At 43.9% G+C, this 17420-nt stretch overlaps 2 protein-coding genes across 3 annotated transcripts in view; one reads left to right on the plus strand and one right to left on the minus strand.

The window, feature by feature from the left end:
• EML6 (EMAP like 6) overlaps positions 1-17420 on the plus strand; it is a 229802-nt gene that overhangs the window by 24450 nt on the left and 187932 nt on the right. The gene's annotated exons all lie outside the window — the stretch shown is intronic.
• Positions 1-17420, minus strand: part of LOC146360267 (uncharacterized) — a 35047-nt gene that overhangs the window by 6372 nt on the left and 11255 nt on the right. For both annotated transcript variants that reach the window (XM_084829256.1, XM_084829258.1), the window contains one exon: positions 4406-4532. The gene's annotated coding sequence lies outside the window, so the exon portion shown is untranslated. The remainder of the gene's footprint in view (positions 1-4405; positions 4533-17420) is intronic.

Raw genomic sequence — 17420 nt, forward strand, 5'->3', positions numbered from 1 at the left:
CTGCACCACATCTAAACAGATTCTGGAGTGGTGAACAATAAAAGCAATTGTAGTGGAACAGTGACAACCAATGGTACATACTCTGCTACCCAAAACTAGACAGTAACATTCTATTCCCCTCCCTTTCTATGTTCGTATTGGCATTCTTAATGCATACAAGCTGACCTCCGATGATAATCAATTGCTGTAGTTCAGTTTCAAGAATAGAACAATCCTGTACTCTACACCAAGTTTTATGTACGTATGTATCTGTTTATGGGGGGAGAAATCCTATAGCCCCTAGACAGCATTGCGGGCGGGGGGGATAGGATACTTCAGACAACCCTCCAACGTCAGTGCTGGGAATCTGTCCCCTTCTTCCCTGTAGCCAGCATGGAGAGTACCATGCCAGCTGCCTTTCCGAGGTCACAAGTGACCTCGGAGAGAGGGTAAGGGAGCATTCCAGTGGGCAGGGAGGGGACTGGAGAAGCTGGGATACAAGCTATCCTGAGGCCTCTCCAGGCTCCTCCTCTCCTGCTCCAGTGTGCCCCAGCTAGATGGGTGAAAAAGCCTACCTAGCTAAAATGCAGAGCAGGGGGAGCAGTGGAGACGCCGATTGCCTCTGTTGCTCCTCCTGCTCTGCACTGGATGCTCGCAAGCCTCTGAGTTTGGAGGCTTATGAGCATCAGGCATGAAGTAATAGGATTGTAGCCTTAATGTTTGCCCTGCTCTGTAGTCAATAAGGCTCCTGGAGTGGCTTACAAGTAAGATTCTTGAATATAAACATTTATAAGCATGCTATGATGAAAGGTATTACAGTGTCAAGTATAATGTACTGCTGAAACAGCACAGCTCAGTCTGTGTTGAAAGTCTCAGTTTTCCCATAAGTTATGGGTATCCAGAATCTCCTGTTTAAAAACATCCCCCTGCACATAAGCTGCCCCTCTGAAAACAGTCTAGGTACTTAAGGTTAAACAAAGAGGATAATTTCCTGAACAATAAAAACCAAATGAGACTAAGAGATCAGGACAAACTGCAAATCTCACATGATACAAGTAACAAACATACAGCAGTGAGATTTATAAAATACTGTAAAGCATTGATAAAATATGGCTTAAAATCGCACAGCAAGAAGTGCAAGTAAAAAGTAGTACTGCACTGCAGTCTGTCAAACATAAAGCCTGCACCTTTTGGTGTATGATTTAGATGTTTTTACCATTTCTTATACATGTTTTATAGTGTTTTATAGATGGTAGTACTACTTCTTACTTGACCTCTTGCTGTGCAGGTTTAAGCCACATTTTATAAACGTTTTACAGTATTTCATAAATCTCATTACTATATTTTTGTTCCTGTGTATGAGATTTGCAGTTTGTCCTGAACTCTTAGCCTCATTTGGCAGTCTAAGTACTCCCATCCTTTATAATACCTGTGTTGTCTGGAAACAGTATATCATGCTACTAGTGCTAGGTTGGGGCCTGTGATAGTACAGCCTTATTTTTTTTAATGGTTTCTTCTTAGGAAATGGCCCTTAAGAACAGTGTGTGTGTGTGTGTGTGTGTAGACTGGTTTTCACATTCTCCTCTGTTCTATAAAAAAGTACAAGTGGGACCTGCAACAAAGTGTGGAGTGCTCTTGTTCAGGATTTCATCCAGTCATGCCCATTTGCATGTTACTCCATTACATTACATTTAATCTTTGTAAATTGTCCAGAGAGCTTCACAAATGTAATAAATAATAATCCCCCCTTTCCCCATTTTTTCCCAACAGAGGCAGGCAGACTAATCCATATGGGGGTAGGGATAGGGAGAAACTAGAGTAGATTAACCACCATTTCCTATCCACTGTTGGCTTGTGCCAGCAGAGTGGAAGATGGGGGTTTTGAAACAGGTGTGCATGCTTTTTAAAAAGCCTTTTTTCTTCCATTGTTCTCAATGGTAGGGAAATAAGCTATCCCAGGTCCAGGACTATGGTGGGGGTTGTCTAGGGGAATGGGAGGACTGTGTATCCGCCTTTCCTGGTACACACCCCTCCGGCATGACTCCTTTTTGCCCTCTCTGATATCTGAGTTCCAATGTCAGAGAAGCACCAGCTGTGGACCTTTCCAGAGCCACAGGTAGGATGCTTGGATCTCCCTATCTGAGTGCAGACCCTCTCTTTGCCCTTGGAGAGAAGGATCTTAAAAATCCTATTGGCCCTGAGATGCCCTTCCAGGGACCATAGGATTTTGTCCTTAGGGTACTTCCACATTAAGTGATTAGTGTGGAATTGCTTCATTCACTTTTTATGGGGTATCCACATGACGTCATTAAAAAAATATCCTGTATTTCCCTTTTTTTTCCCCAGAAGAATGGAAGTGTAGCGCAATCTTCACCTTTAGCACTAATCCTCCAGTACTAGATATCTTTAGCATTGTTTCGACATGGACAGTGATGTATCACTAGCTATCGGATAGGTTTAGTAAAGTAAACCGGTCATAGTTCAGCGTACATTCCTTATAACCTTTGGGATGGGTGACATTTTATGACCCCATATATTTTTTAATCTTTCAATTAATGCTAAAATGCTTTTCTGGCTATATTGTTTTTAATGAAAGAGGTTTGCTAATTTTTAAATATACAGTATTTTAAAAAAACATTTCCATTAGTGCCATTAATGATGTTACCAAAATGGCAGTGACCTAAAGATTTTAAAAATCATTAAAAAAAAATTAGCATTAATTTTAAAAATTAACATAGCATCATGGTGTATGGTACAATGCCTCTCTTTATTAAAAAATAGCCAAAAAAGTATTTTAGTACTAATTAAAGACATGATTAAAAATAGTCATAAAATGGCACCCACCACAAAGATTATAATGTATGTGTGTTGACAGAACATAACAGGATGTACACATAGACAAGATACAATACTCCCAATACTGTAGAAAGTCAATTGGAGTTCTGCTTGAACAAACATTAGCTAGGTCTAGGAACCGCCCTTCTGGAAAAGCCTCAGTGTCCTGTAAACATTGAGCATGGTCAGTCCTAATTGGGCTGTTTTCTTTTTCTTCATTTCCTCCCCCCGCCCTGCTCTAAAGTTTTTTTGTACTTCTGCAAACCTTGGAATTCCCTCCAGCCTGCTGAGACCTCTCTCTTGTGTGCGGATGCTGTTGTTTGGGATATATAAGGATCTGCATTAAGAATTAGTTGGCTGTGAGTATGTATACATATCTTTCTTCTTCTATAGGAATAAACAATGCTATGGAAAGTATAGTTTTTTAATGCTTATTAGCTCCTACATGCTCGGCTATACTATTTTTGCTTCTACCGCAAATAGTTCAATTTTATCATCATCTAATTTATATGCTGCTTTTCCACAAAAAGTGCCCAAAGCAGCTTACAAAACAGCAATACAACAACAAAAAAGCATACCAATACATCATTATAATAGGACCTCATTACAGTAATAAACAACTTATTTCACTGATAGGACCATAATAACATTTCAGGTTAATTACAAAATAGGCAAAATCAAACATCGCAACACAATATCAATTATCTTTCAGTAGTGTGTAAACCTCACACTCCAGGAGAGAGCGGAGGACAGGAAGGCCTGGCATGCTATGGTCCATGGGGTCACGAAGAGTCGGACACGACTTAATGACTGAACAACAACAACAGTGTGTAAACCAGAGTCCAATAAACTAAATCTTTCCTATGCATTAAGGCTTTAATAAACTAACTCCATTTTGCTGCTGAACCAGGGGCATCGTTATGAAGGGGCCTACCTGGACATGGGCCCCAGATCATTTGAGCTGTCCTAATTGGCATATTTTTACATTTTCACATTGACTTGCATTGGAAAACAGAAATGGCCATAACTTTTTTATTTTGTACAATAAATACATGAAATTTGGTGACCTGGTAGCCCCCATGGAGTTGATTGAGCCCAATTTCAGGCAGTTGGGTCCAGTGGGTTTTGTGCTAGCAATAGGTAAAATTTGCTTTTTTCAAGAAAATGTGTCAAAGAGCTATAATTTTTTGTGTATGCTTCCACATATATGCATGGAATTTGGGGACCTGGCAGCCCCTATGGAGCTGCTGGAACCTCCTAAATTTCAGACAGGTCCAGTGGCTTTTGTGCTAGCCATACGTAAAGTTTCGTTTTCTCAAAGACTAAGACAAAAAATATAAACTGCCAAGCCACACAGGGGATTAGAGATCCTAATCAGAAGGTATTTAAGGTGACCATTAGGAGGTCATTATCCCTAATCTCTGGTATAGGTTTTTTGTTTTTGTTTTTTTTGAAGTGCAAAAGCCTCTCTCCCCCTACGTTTCTGCTCTTACATGCCCACTGTTGGGAGCTTGCTTGCAATGAAACTCTGAAGACAGAGAAGGAAGGGAAGAAAGAGTTCCATGTGAAATACTGGTATTTCATACAGCACCTGATTTTACTGCCCCAAACTGGAACCTTTGGCTTCTGCAGAAGTTTAGTAGCTTCAGTACAGCAAATGATCCAGTCAGCCTCCACAGACTTCTTTCTCCCCCTCCACTTTCATTTCTCCGAAATAGCTGTAGGACTCAAATTATATGAAAAGGATGGTTAGGACTATGTGGCATCATGACCGAGGAACTGCTAAGGCTTTTAAACAGATTCCACAGTTTTAAAAAAAGCTAGAAAAAGCCCTCAGCCACCTCACCGCATCAAGTTCATTCAAGTACGTGCAATCCTTACCCTCCACAGCCTCCTAAATTACTCTGAAGTACTACCTCCCTGAAAGGAGCCACTCACCCCCCCCACACCCTGCATTTCCAATCACCATTCTTCTTTTCTTCTTCCCTCCCCTCCCCTATCCTGTTCTTTCTTTCTCTTCTTTATTCCACCCAGAGCATATCTTGAGGAATTCTGAAAGAGAATTCTCTTTGGTGGGCAAGAGAAGTTCTGAACTGCATTTGACTTTATACAAACAGACAAGAGGGTTCATTTTTCTCCTTCTCACTCAAGTCTTTGAGAAAAATAGGTTCACCTGGTTGCAGAGAAACAAATCTGGGGCTGTTTTGTTTGTCAGTTGCCATTATCCAGCAATAGGAAGGGCTGTAGCTCAGTGGTAGAGCACATGCTTGGTATGCAGGAGGTCCCAGGTTCAATCCCCAGCGTCTCCAGGTAGGGCTACGAAAGAATCTGGCCTGAAACCCTGGAGAGCCACTGCTGCCAGTCAGTGTCAACAATACTGTGCTAGATGGACCCAGGGTTTGACTCAGTATAGGGCATCTTCCTATGTTCCTATGAACAGAAAGCTTTAATAACAATATGAGGTTTTGGTTTGTCTTTTTAAGTGGAGGGGAGATAAATACAGTTCATTTATACAATCCTATGTATGCCTATTCAGAAGTCCCATTATGTTTAATGAGGCTTACCTTCAGGAAAGTGTGTATAGGATTCCAGCACAAGTTACTTTTGCAGGGAGGTTTGCACCTTCATGTTCTGCATGTTTACTCAGAAATAAGTCCTAAGTTGTCAGCATGGTATTACAGGCTTAATACAGTGCCTGCCCAATTCCATCTAATGAACTGACTACCCTTTCAGCTCAGTCCTATGCATGTTTTGTCATTTGTGTTTTTTTTTCTTTTTGCATGAACTCTAGCTTCAATGGTGAGAGAAAGGCACTTAGTACGTGCTCAGAGTTTCTCCATAACTGAGCCCTAGTTTTGAAAACAGACTCATTGGCTGAAACCTCGTGAAATCTTGGCACAAATGAAGATATGGGGAGGAAGATATAGTGAGAGCTTGTGCATAACAAGGAGAAGGTAGAGGAGAGTTGCACAAAACATCTGTTTTTATGAAGAGTTGCTGGAGGATGGTAGGATGAGGGATGGTTGCATAGAGGGAAATAGAATTGGTAGAGGGAGAATGTAAGTGCTCATTGGTGAAAGAAAAACATTCTGCATATGCTCAGAGGTACTCTATATTTAAGAACATAAGAAGAGCCATGCTGCATCAGACCAAGGTCCATCTAGTTCAGCATTGTGTTCACACAGTGGCCAACCAGATGCCCATGGGAAACCCACAAGTAGGACATGAGTGCAATAGCTCCTTCCCACCCATGTTCCCCTGCTGCTAATATTGGTGAAATGTAAATAAATTATAGTCATTCTAAATTTGCATGCATGTATATCCTTCAGAAACTTTGCAGGTTTCTTGCCTGAGAGACACCTCTAATGACCTGTGCATTTTCCTACAGATTTACCCAAAAAAACTATTGGGAAGGGGTGAAGGGAAAGCAAATCACTCCCTCCTCCAAATTGGAGAACTCCCCTTCCACATGAACTGCTGCACCTATCCTTCTGATACTTTGCTGGTTTCTTTCTTAGGGATAACTCTAGGCTGTCTGTACTTTTCAGAACAATGGTCCACAAGGAAAATAAGGAGAGAAGTTTGTCCTCTTTTGGAGACCTCAAAATGTCAAGGCCACCCTTGCACAAACACCCTTGTGGCTATCATTCTGAAATTTGGAGACACGATCTCCTCTGATGGGGCAATAAATCCTGAAATGTTTATCCAATTCTTCCAAGGAGTTAAAATGTTATTAGCAGTTCCCTTTAAAAGAAAATCAAAATATAAACCCAGCACCTATTTTTCTGACATTGGGCATATGTAATCTCCTTCTAGAGGGCTACTATGACTGAAATTATCATCCAATCCTGACCAAGAGAAAAAAGTTACAGGTTTAAAAAAAAAAAAAATTCCAGTGGTAGCCAACAGGCAGCATAAACACTCATTTTTCCAAACCTTGACTCAGGTTTGGTGCTGAGTTGAAATGGTTTGACTACAAATTGGCCCAAGCAGAAGCGGGATGTTTTCCAAAATGCTGGCTCTGGGTCTCAGCTGAAGTGGGGTGGGGGAGGGGTCAATGCACACCACATGCACACACATTACACACACACACACGTATTAGTGGTGCACTTAGACTTTAATATTATATATGTAAATTTGTGTTATGGGCCTGTGCCCCAAATCTTTTAAGAACCTAGCAACACCCCTGTGCTGACCCATTAGTTCTTTGGAAATCTGTTTGCAGTTCAATCCTAGGCATGATATTTACTCAAAAGTTACTCCTACTAAGTCTGCATTGAATAAACTCATCATGCAGAGCTTGGAATGGTCATTTTTAATGGTTTCGTTTTTGTGTGTGGAGTTGTTTTAGATAAGGCAGTAATGCTGAGGTGGTTTTCCACAGTATTCCCTCCCACCTAGCCAACCACTATCTCTTCTCCTAGCCCACCTTGCAGGGTCATTGGGAAGCCAGAATAAGGGGGAAGAGCTACAACAGCGGGCGGGGGCCGAAGCAAGCTGGGTCTAATGAAGGTGTCCCCATGAAGCGGTCGCCTGGGGGTGGGGGGTGCTGCTAGGGCTGGCTTGGTGCACTGACTGTATACAAGTCCTTTTGTGGATTTCTTACTTCTATAGCTGGGAATCCGGAAATCGGTATACCCTTCAAACTCAGTAGTGCAAGCAGTATACCATATTTACTTCCATCACACACTGACATATTTAGCAGAGAAGGACTAGCAGCGCCAGTAACCTCGGGGTAAGCCACCAAGAAGACTCTCCCTCGCCACAAAGTCAGAGGAGGGGGGGGCAGGGGACCAGCTCCCATAGCCCACTATCCAGGTCACTAGAAGGGCTTCCGACTTCCCTCCTGCTGTGGAGGGATGGGTAGAGCCATCAATCATGTTACAGGAACCAATGATCAGGGGAGGGGAGGGGAGGGGAGGGGAAATGGGGCCAGCAGCCCCTTCTGTCCTGATTGTTCCGTGCAGCTCTGCCCAGCCATGAAAAGCTATAGAGCGGAGGGATGCGCTATAAGAGATGCCTGTATACAGGGCCAGTCTAAATCCTGGAAAGGATCTGGATTCTGGAATCAAAAGGACTGGTTTGTAGTGGGATAAAATGCCAGGTGTGAAGAGAGCCTCATTGTAAGCATCAGCATATAGCTCAGGACATTTTCCAGTTCTTTGCCAGGGTAAGTTCTTTTGTGTGCACATAATAACCTAGTTATACTAGCAAAGAAAGAGGTGGATTTTGAATTGTTCCAAGGCTCTGAATCCTCCAAATGCAATTAGAATGTCAGTTTCCGGCTCACAGTCAAGACCACTGTAGTGTTTATGGTGACCTTACATACTTTTCAAAGGACATGTCTAACAAATTATAAAAAGACCGTCAAGATCATTGTGAGCTGAACTCAGCTACCAATTAATAGCGGTGACCATATCCCATTGACTTTTCTGTCCTTATTCTAATTACATAATGAGCTTTAGCTCTGCTGGAGAGCTTGGGAGCCCATTTTCATTGTCTAGCCTACAAAGAAATATGCACACACTCTAAGTAGAACTTTTGTTTAGAGCAGATCAGCAAGTCTAAGAAATGACAGGTGTAGATGACAGGGTTAGGGAGTGTATTTGAATGTGTTTTCTTAAGGGTTTTTGTAAAGGGTTCATTTCAATATTAAATATTATCTAGATGTTGGGTGTATAATTGAAATAATAGAATTTTCTCTTCCCCCCACTTCACTGGTTGTCTCCTTTGTGTCTATTTTTAGATTATAAGCCATGTAGAATGGGACTTGTCCTCTCAATCTTTGTAAAGCACCATGTTCGTAGATGGCACTGTATAAACTATACATATATTTAAAAAATTAAAATGATTTAGCTTTATTTCTGGGCACCCTGCTCCTTCTCAAATTTGTTTAATGCTTATGTAGAAAGGATATCATGATAAAAATATTGTCAAAATGTCTTCTAGTATTAATTTGGTTGGCATTTCATTCAGCATGATATAATTTAAGAAAGGGGAATCACATGTTTAGCATAATATAATAGGCACATTTTCAAGTCTACAGGAGTAATTTATTTGACAGCAATGTTACAGCTGTAGACAAAATTCTAAATGGTATGGTTAGAACACATTCCATCATCCAGTAATTGGGATGGCTACAGTACTTTATAAGAAGAACACTGTGGGGAATATGCCACCATTGTATTTTCTCTCCTACAGAAAGAAAATGAACAAGGGGATGTATGCAATGTTAGTCCTACTTCAAGTAGACCCATTGAAATGAATGTAACATAAGTTATGACTAGTCAATGGGTCTACTCTAAGTAGGACTAACATGGGATACAACACGAGTTCTCAAGATGTGACCATTCAGAGGGCGGGCAGTCAATTTAGCAGCTGGAAAAATGAATGGTCTTAAAAAGTATATGCCTCAATTTACACCAGCAACACTCTGGTGTACAGAATATACCCACTGGGGCTGCATGTAAAATGGCCAATCTTGTATGGCTCCATTTGTCATACATTCTTATGGATAGTTGTCCTGGATATCACAGGTATTATTCCACCATTGGAGCCATTCACAGAAACATATTTTGGATGTAATCCTAAGTGGTGCCACCTAGGACCTTCTGCAAGATGTTAGTATTGTTGAACCAGTTTTGGAATTACTGACTATAATGCTTTCAAACTGAATGTATATTTTAGTGTGAAATTGCCAAGGAAGTCCAACATAGTCACATTTGAATTAAAAAGGGGAAATTTCTCTAAAATGAGGGAACTGGTGAAAAGGAAGTTGAAAGGGGGAGTCAAAGGGTTGTTGTTGTTCAGTCGTTCAGTCGTGTCCAACTCTTTGTGACCCCATGGAGCGCGCCAGGCCTCCCTGTCCTCCGCTCTCTCCCAGAGTGTGCTCAAGTTCATATTCATCGCATCGGTGATGCTATCTAGCCATCTCATCCTCTGCCGTCCCCTTCTCCTTTGGCCTTCAATCTTTCCCAGCATCAGGGTCTTTTCCAGTGACTTCTCTCTTCGCATTTGGTCGCCAAAATATTTGAGCTTCAGCTCAGTATCTGTCCTTCCAATGAGCAGTCAGGGTTGATTTCCTTTTGGATTGACTGATTTGACCTCCTTGCAGTCCAGGGGACTCATAAGAGTTTTCTCCAGCACCACAGTTCAAAAGCATCAATTCTTCGGCGCTCAGCCTTCCTTATAGTCCAGCTCTCACAGCCATACTTTACTACTGGGAAAACCATAGCTTTGATTATGCGGACCTTTGTCGGCAAGGTGATGTCTCCGCTTCTGACTATGCTGTCTAGGTTTGCCATAGCTTTCCTCCCAAGGAGCAAGCGTCTTTTAATTTCATGACTACAGTCACCATCTGCGGTGATCTTGGAGCCCAAGAAAATAAAATCTGTCACTGCTTCCATTTCTTCCCCTTCTATATGCCAGGAAGTGATGGGGCCAGATACCATGATCTGAGTTTTTTGAATGTTGAGTTTCACACCAGCTTTTGCACTCTCCACTTTCACCCTCAACAAGAGGCTCTTTAGATCCTCTTTGCTTTCTGCCATTAGGGTGGTATCGTCTGCGTATCTGAGGTTGTTGATAATTCTCCCGGCAGTCTTAATTCCGACCTGTGATTCATCCAACCCGGCGTTTCTCATGATGTACTCTGCATAGAAGTTAAATAAGCAGGGCAACAATATGCAGCCTTGTCGTACTCCTTTCCCAATTTTGAACCAATCGGTTGTTCCATGTCTGGTTCTTACTGTTGCTTCTTGACCCTCATACAGGTTTCTCAGGAGACAGGTAAGGTGGTCTGGTACTACCATCTCTTTAAGAATTTGCCAGAGTTTGTTGTGATCCACACAATCAAAGGCTTTAACATAGTCAATTAAGCAGAAATAGACGTTTTTCTGGAATTCTCTTGCTTTCTCCATGATCCAGCAAATGTTGGCAATTTGATCTCTAATTCCTCTGCCTCTTTGGAACCCAGCTTGTACTTCCGGTAGTTCTCGGTTCACATACTGCTGAAGCCTAGCTTGTAGGATTTTGAGCATCACCTTGCTGGCATGTGAAATGAGCACAATTGTATGGTAGTTTGAACATTCTTTGGCATTGCCCTTCTTTGGAATTGGAATGTAAACTGACCTTTTCCAGTCTTGTGGCCACTGTTGAGTGTTCCAAATTTGTTGGCATATTGAGTGCAGCACTTTAACCGCATCATCTTTTAGGATTTTAAATAGGTCAGCTGGAATACTGTCATCTCCGCTAGCTTTGTTGTTAGTAATGCTTCCTAAGGCTCACTTGACTTCACTCTCAAGGATGTCCAGCTCAGGTTTAATGACCGCACTATCATGGCTATCAGGGACATTAAAATCTTTCCTATATAGTTCTTCAAAGGGTTCATCAAAGGGTTATGTCTCTCCAAAATGCTTGGATGTTACTCAAAACCACAATAATAGAAACTCAGCTAGAATATATACCAGAGGCTAGGAAAGGTAGCACCAAGTCCAAAAGGCCACCAGCAGTGTCAAGGAAGTAATTAGAGAAAAGAAGGCTTCAATCAGAAATGGGAAGTCTTACCCAAATGAAGAGAACAAAAAGGAACATAAATTTCTGCAAAGAAAATACAAGCAGACAATAAGGGATGCAAAAATGAATTCTGGAGAGGATAAAATTAGTAAGCATATAGAATTACAAGTCCTGCTGAAAAATAAACAACATGGCTTCTGCAAAGGTATGTCCTGTCTCACTAACCTTTTAGAGTTCTTTTGAGAATGTCAATAAACATGTGGACAGGGATAATCCAGTAGACATTGTTTATTTTGTTTTTCAAAAGGCTTTTGACGAAGCTTTTGAGAAAGCTTCATAAAAGACTCCTAAGCAAATGTAGCAGTCATGGAATAGGTCATCTTATAGATCGGTAACTGGCTGAAGAACAGAAAGCAGAGACCAAGGATAAATGGTCAGTTCTCCCAATGTAGGGATATAAAGAGCCAGTGTGGTGTAGTGTTGGACTGGGACTCGGGAGATGAAGCTCACTGGGTGACTTTGGGCCAGTCACTGACTCTCAGTGTAGCCTACCTCACAGGGTTGTTGTAATGATAAAATGAAGAGGAGGAGGAGCATGTAAGCCACCTTGGGTTCCTTGCAAGAGGGAAGAAGCGAGGATATAAATGTAATAATAAATAAATAAACAATAGAGACCCACAAGGATCTGCATTGGGACCAATGCTTTTCAACTTGTTCATAAAATATCTGCAATTAGTAGTGAGCAGTGAGGTGACAAAGCTTAAGAAAAAGGTGGATACAAAATTATGCATTGTGTGGCACAAGTGGATAGGGAGAAGATTTTCTCCCACTCCTAATACTAGAATCCAGGGTTATCCCATGAAACTGAATGGTGGGAGATTCAGGACCGACTGCTTCACACAGCACATAGTTACACTAATGAATTTGCTACCACAAGATGTACTGATGGCCACCAACTTGGATGGCTTGAAAAGGGATTAGACAAATTCATTGAAGATAAGGCTATCAATGGCTACCAGTCCCGATGGCTGGATATTATCTCCAGAATCACGGCTGTATATCTCTGTATATCAGTTGCTGGGGAAAGCTAGTGGGAGGGTATTGCACTTGTGTCCTGCTTGTGGGCTTCCCACAGGCAGCTGCTTCATCACTGTATGAACAGAATGCTGGACTGGATAAGCCTTTGGTCTGATTTAACGTGGCTCTTCTTATGTTCTTATTCTTCCTTTTGAATATGGTTTCAACTCCAAACAGGAATTAGACCAATAGTACAACAGTTCAGACCAGAGATGCTTATCCATCTATCCTTGCTGTACAGATCACGTAGGACATTTTCATTTGTTGTGCTCTGCGGAAATGTCAATGGTTATCTAGAGAACATCTGGTTTTACAGAAGGACACAACACTCTGAAGTCTGCATATGCCTTAGTCACATTTGCTTTTCCAACAGCTGCTTATGTAAAACAGAGATTGGAGTAGAGTGGATTAGCTTTGCAGACAACAGTAGTTTATTTCTTATTAGGTTAGGCTACAATCCTACATGCACTTTCCTGGGAGTAAGCCCCATTGAATACAATGGCATTTACGTCTGAGTAGGCATGTGGAGGATTGTGCTCTTAGGTTCCTGTCAGTGAGCCAGGGCTACTTTTGTAGGGTTTCTGCCTCTCCTAGGAAAAGACCTGCAGGAATTTCATACAGACAAATGTTGCCCAGTTATCAATTTAGAATCCTTGTCCAAGGTTTCTCACATGGGGGGGGGCAAGGGGGGGAGGAGAAACTCTTTTCCTCACAGCAGCTCCATGAACTACTTCAAACCTCCTTAAAGGAGTATAGTGTTGCCCCCTTCTCCCTTTCACCATCTGCTTTTTTTCAAAGAACCTCTAGCTTTTCCAACTCCAATGCACTTCCCCTGGCTGTACTGTCAGCATGCTTCCAGGTAAGGCTTTTATTGTGCAATCATCCTGTCTCATTCACGGAATTTTATGCAAGGGGGGGATCCAGATGTCATTGTCTTCCACTTGTAACCCTCCTGTGTTTTGCCACTCCCTTTTCCATCCTTTCCCCTTCACAAAAAATCTGTTAAGGAAGTAAAGACAGAATAGCTGCACAATATCTTTTGATTGGTAGCACTAGGAGCCCTCTGTCTGGAAGCACCAACAGAGAATGAAAACCCCTCCTATGCCTGCCTGTAGCATCTACCCCTAAGTTTTCTTCTCTCAGCTGAACTCACTGCTAGTATTGAGAAAGAACACATAGCTCCAACTGACAGTTCCCTGGGACTGCAGACTGGCCTCATCCATCAGCTGGAGAACCAAGGGCCGCTGGGAGGCTGCACCTCCTGCCTCCCAGGAGGAACATCATCACAGGAGGGAGGCCAACCTGGTCCTATACATCAGCCAGAGGAGGAAGAGCTACAGGGAGCTCGCTCCACCCCACCCTGCTAGAAAGAACACACAGCTTTCGGTCGACCCCAAAAGGCTTATAACTTGGGTGAACCACTCAGGGGAGCCACAAGAGAGCAGAGGGCCTGGGTTGTAGCTTTCAAAAATTATTGGTGGGTGGTGGGCTTTGGGGTTGTGTTTGTGATTTTAGGGGTGGGGTGCCCACCTGATAGGTGAAAGCGAGGGAGGCATGTGTCCACCTGGCAGAGGCAGTGGGGTGAGTTCTGGGGGCCAGAACATACCGAGGCTGGGGAGCAGGTGCTGTCAGAGCACTAGGGGCAGGCAATGCTGGGTAAGGGGAACAGGGGAGAAGTGTAATAACTGTCCCCTGTTGTGGGTCTGTCCATTGCCAAACGATGGCTGGGGGATGTGTGACTCCATCCTCTGGCCTTCATCTGCTGCTGTGTAATGCCCGGTCCATTGCCCATAAACCATTTCTCATCCATTACATGACCCTGGATGAGGGTGCGGACCTGGCATGTATTACGGTGACCTGGCTAGATAAGGTCACCGCTCCCACTCTTGCAGCCATTTGCCCAGCTGGATTTTCATATGTGCAGCAGCTGAGGGCTGGGGATCAGGAAGGGGGAGTGGCTGTTATCTACCGGGAGTCCTTGATCCTCACCAGACTCCCTCTCCAGGAGACCAGGGTTGCTGGCTGTATGTACTGGAGGTTGGGCCCGAAGGGCAGTCTGGAAATTCTGCTTGTGTACCGTCCACCCCGCTGCACGACAGACTCCCTGGCCGAGGTGGTCTCTGATGTGCATATGCAGTCCCCTAACTTGTTGGTGTTGGGGGACTTCAATGTACATTTGGAGGCCATCATGAGGGTGCCTTGGGACCATGTAGCCCGTCATGCATTAGACCTTGTATTTGTTTCTGGAGAGGTGGGGAATGATCTGGAAATAGGGGTATATCCACACACACCCTTGTCATGGTCAGATCATTCATTACCTGGTGAGGTTGGACTTCTTGGTTACACAATTCCTCTGAAGCAGTGGAGGACCCATTAAGATGGTCCACCCAGGCATCTTATGGATCCAAATGGATTCCTGACTGTGCTTGAGGATTCTTTAGAGCACGCAAACGGCTGCTTGGTCGAGACCCTGGTGGATGGCTGGAATGCTGCAATTACTGGGGCATTAGACCAGGTGGCTCCAAAATGCCCTCTCCCCCTGAACAGAGCTCAGACTGCACCATGGTTCACCTCACGGTTGTGAACTCTGAAGCAGGATGTGAGACGGCTAGCGCACCAGTGGCGGAAATCTCAAGACTATCAGACATGGGTTAGAGCTGTAGCTTCAGCCTACCACGTGGTGATAAGAGCAGCAAAAAAGAATTTTTATGCTGCCTGTATCGCATCTGCAGAGTGCTGTCCCAGAAGACTGTTCCAAGTGGTCCGGAACCTGGTCGGTCCAGTGGTTCTGGAACCAATGGAGCATTCTAAGGCCTCATGAAGAGTTTGCAAAGCACCTTGCAGATAAAATAGACTGGATCAGGAGTGTTATTCCATGTGCTGTGGATACAGGTAATGAACGAGGCAGACCAGTTGTGTGGGATTGGTTCCAGCTTCTTCCTTCTGCGGAAGTGGAGAAAATGCTTTCATCTTTAAGGCTGACCACCTGCATACTCGATCGTTGCCCATCTCGGCTCTTTATAAGCTGCCAGGAGAGACTTAGGGAGGGGATCAAGGCTGTGGTGAATGCCTCCCTCAAGGAGGGAGTGTTGCCACTAACCCTCAAGGAGGCAGTGATAAGACCACTGTTAAAGAAGCCCTCCTTGGATCTCCAAGACTTGAACAACTTTTGCCGAGTCTTGAATCTGCCGTACGGGGGCAAGGTGATTGAGCAGGTGGTGTCATTGCAGTTGCAGGCATGCTTGGAAGAAGCCGATTATCTGGATCCATTTCAATCGGGTTTCAGGCCGGGCATGGGACAGAAACAGCCTTGGTCACCTTGGTGGATGATATGGGGAGGGCTCTGGATAGGGGCGACTGCCCCTTCCTTATTCTCCTTGATCTCTCAGCGGCTTTTGATACCATCCACCATGGTATCCTCCTGGATTGCCTGGAGGGGTTGGGCATAGATGACACCGTATTACAGTGGTTCTGTTCCTTCCTCTTCCTCTCTGGCAGGTACTAGAGAGTAGCTCTGGGGGAGGAGACTTCAGACCTTTGGCTGCTCACTTGCAGGGTGCCACAGCGTTCTCTCCCCGCTGTTATTTAACATCTATGTGAAGCTGCTGGGGGCTATCATCAGGAGGTTTGGGGTGTGGTGTCACCAATATGTGGATGACATGCAACACTACCTCTCATTTAAATCCTCACCAAGGCTGGCTGTAGAAACCCTGTCCAAGTGTCTGGAGTCAGTGAGTGGCTGGATGAAAAGGACTAAGCTAAAACTGAACCCCGACAAAACTGAAGTACTTTTTGTGGGAGACAAAGGGAGGTTGGGGGATGTCGACCTGGTGTTCAGTAGGGTGTGGCTGCCCCTGAAGTACCAGGTCTACAGTCTGGGGGTCATTTTAGACTCCCAGCTGTCCATGGAGGCTCAGGTGTCAGCCGGGAGCCGGGCGGCGCTGAACCAACTCCATCTGATACGGTGGCTGCGCCCCTACCTCCCTAACCATCTGCTCCCATCAGTAGTTCATGCCTTGGTCTCCTCTTGCCTAGACTACTGTAATGTGCTCTATGTGGGGTTACCCTTGAAGACGGTTTGGAAGTTGCAGCTGGTGCAGAACACGGCGGTCCGCCTGGTTAAAGGCAGCCGTCAGTGAGACCACATCACTCCAGTGCTGAAGGAGTTGCACTGGTTACCAGTTGTTTTCTGGACCCAATTCAAGGTGTTGGCATTGACCTTTAAAACCTGATATGGTTACAGCCCAGTCTATCTTAATGAGCGCCTCCAACACCACCAGGGACACTGCTCAATGAGATCGGCCTTGGAAGGCCTTCTGTCTGTACCATCAGCCAGGACAGCTAGGCTGGTGAGGACTAGGGAGAGGGCCTTTTCTGTGGTGGCCCCCACTCTGTGGAATTCCCTCCCTAGTGACTGCCGTCATGCCCCCTCTTTGATGAGCTTCCTCTGGGCTTTGAAAACCTGTCTGTTCAGGCGGGCATTTGGGGTAGGTTAGGGTTTTTTAGAGCAATGTTGTTTTGTTCAGTTGTAACAAAGTTATGTAAATTTGTTGTATTTCGTGTTATTTGTATTGTACGCCGCCTAAAGTGGCCAGGTAGCTGGCCAGATGGGTGGCTAATTAATAGATAGATAGATAGATAGATAGATAGATAATATTGGAGCTCAGTTAAAAAGAAAAGCTCCTAGGAGTGCGGAGAGGGGGAAATAAACTGCGGTGAGGTAAGCCATGGACGAAGGTTTAGTCAGTGGCCCATATGAATGGGGTGTATACCCTAGAACACACCCCAGGCTCTGCTTTTCTCAAGGGTTCTATGCTATACATACAGGCTCTTTCTTTGCAGAGAATTCAGTGTGGAAAATATTCACTAGCATAGTGTTCTTTTTTTATCAGTTGGCTTCCAGAAGGGAACTGGGGAAAGGAAGTACTTATTTAGAGCTGTCAAGAATGCCAGTTCATGAAGTGTTTTAAATTACAGGTCTCCTGCTTGAGAAACTGGTGGTTTGCTTGGTTATT

This window comes from Heloderma suspectum, chromosome 1 (assembly GCF_057233095.1).
Source record: "Heloderma suspectum isolate Gila_16-S chromosome 1, 16-S_ref, whole genome shotgun sequence".
NCBI classification, from domain to species: Eukaryota; Metazoa; Chordata; class Lepidosauria; order Squamata; family Helodermatidae; genus Heloderma; species Heloderma suspectum.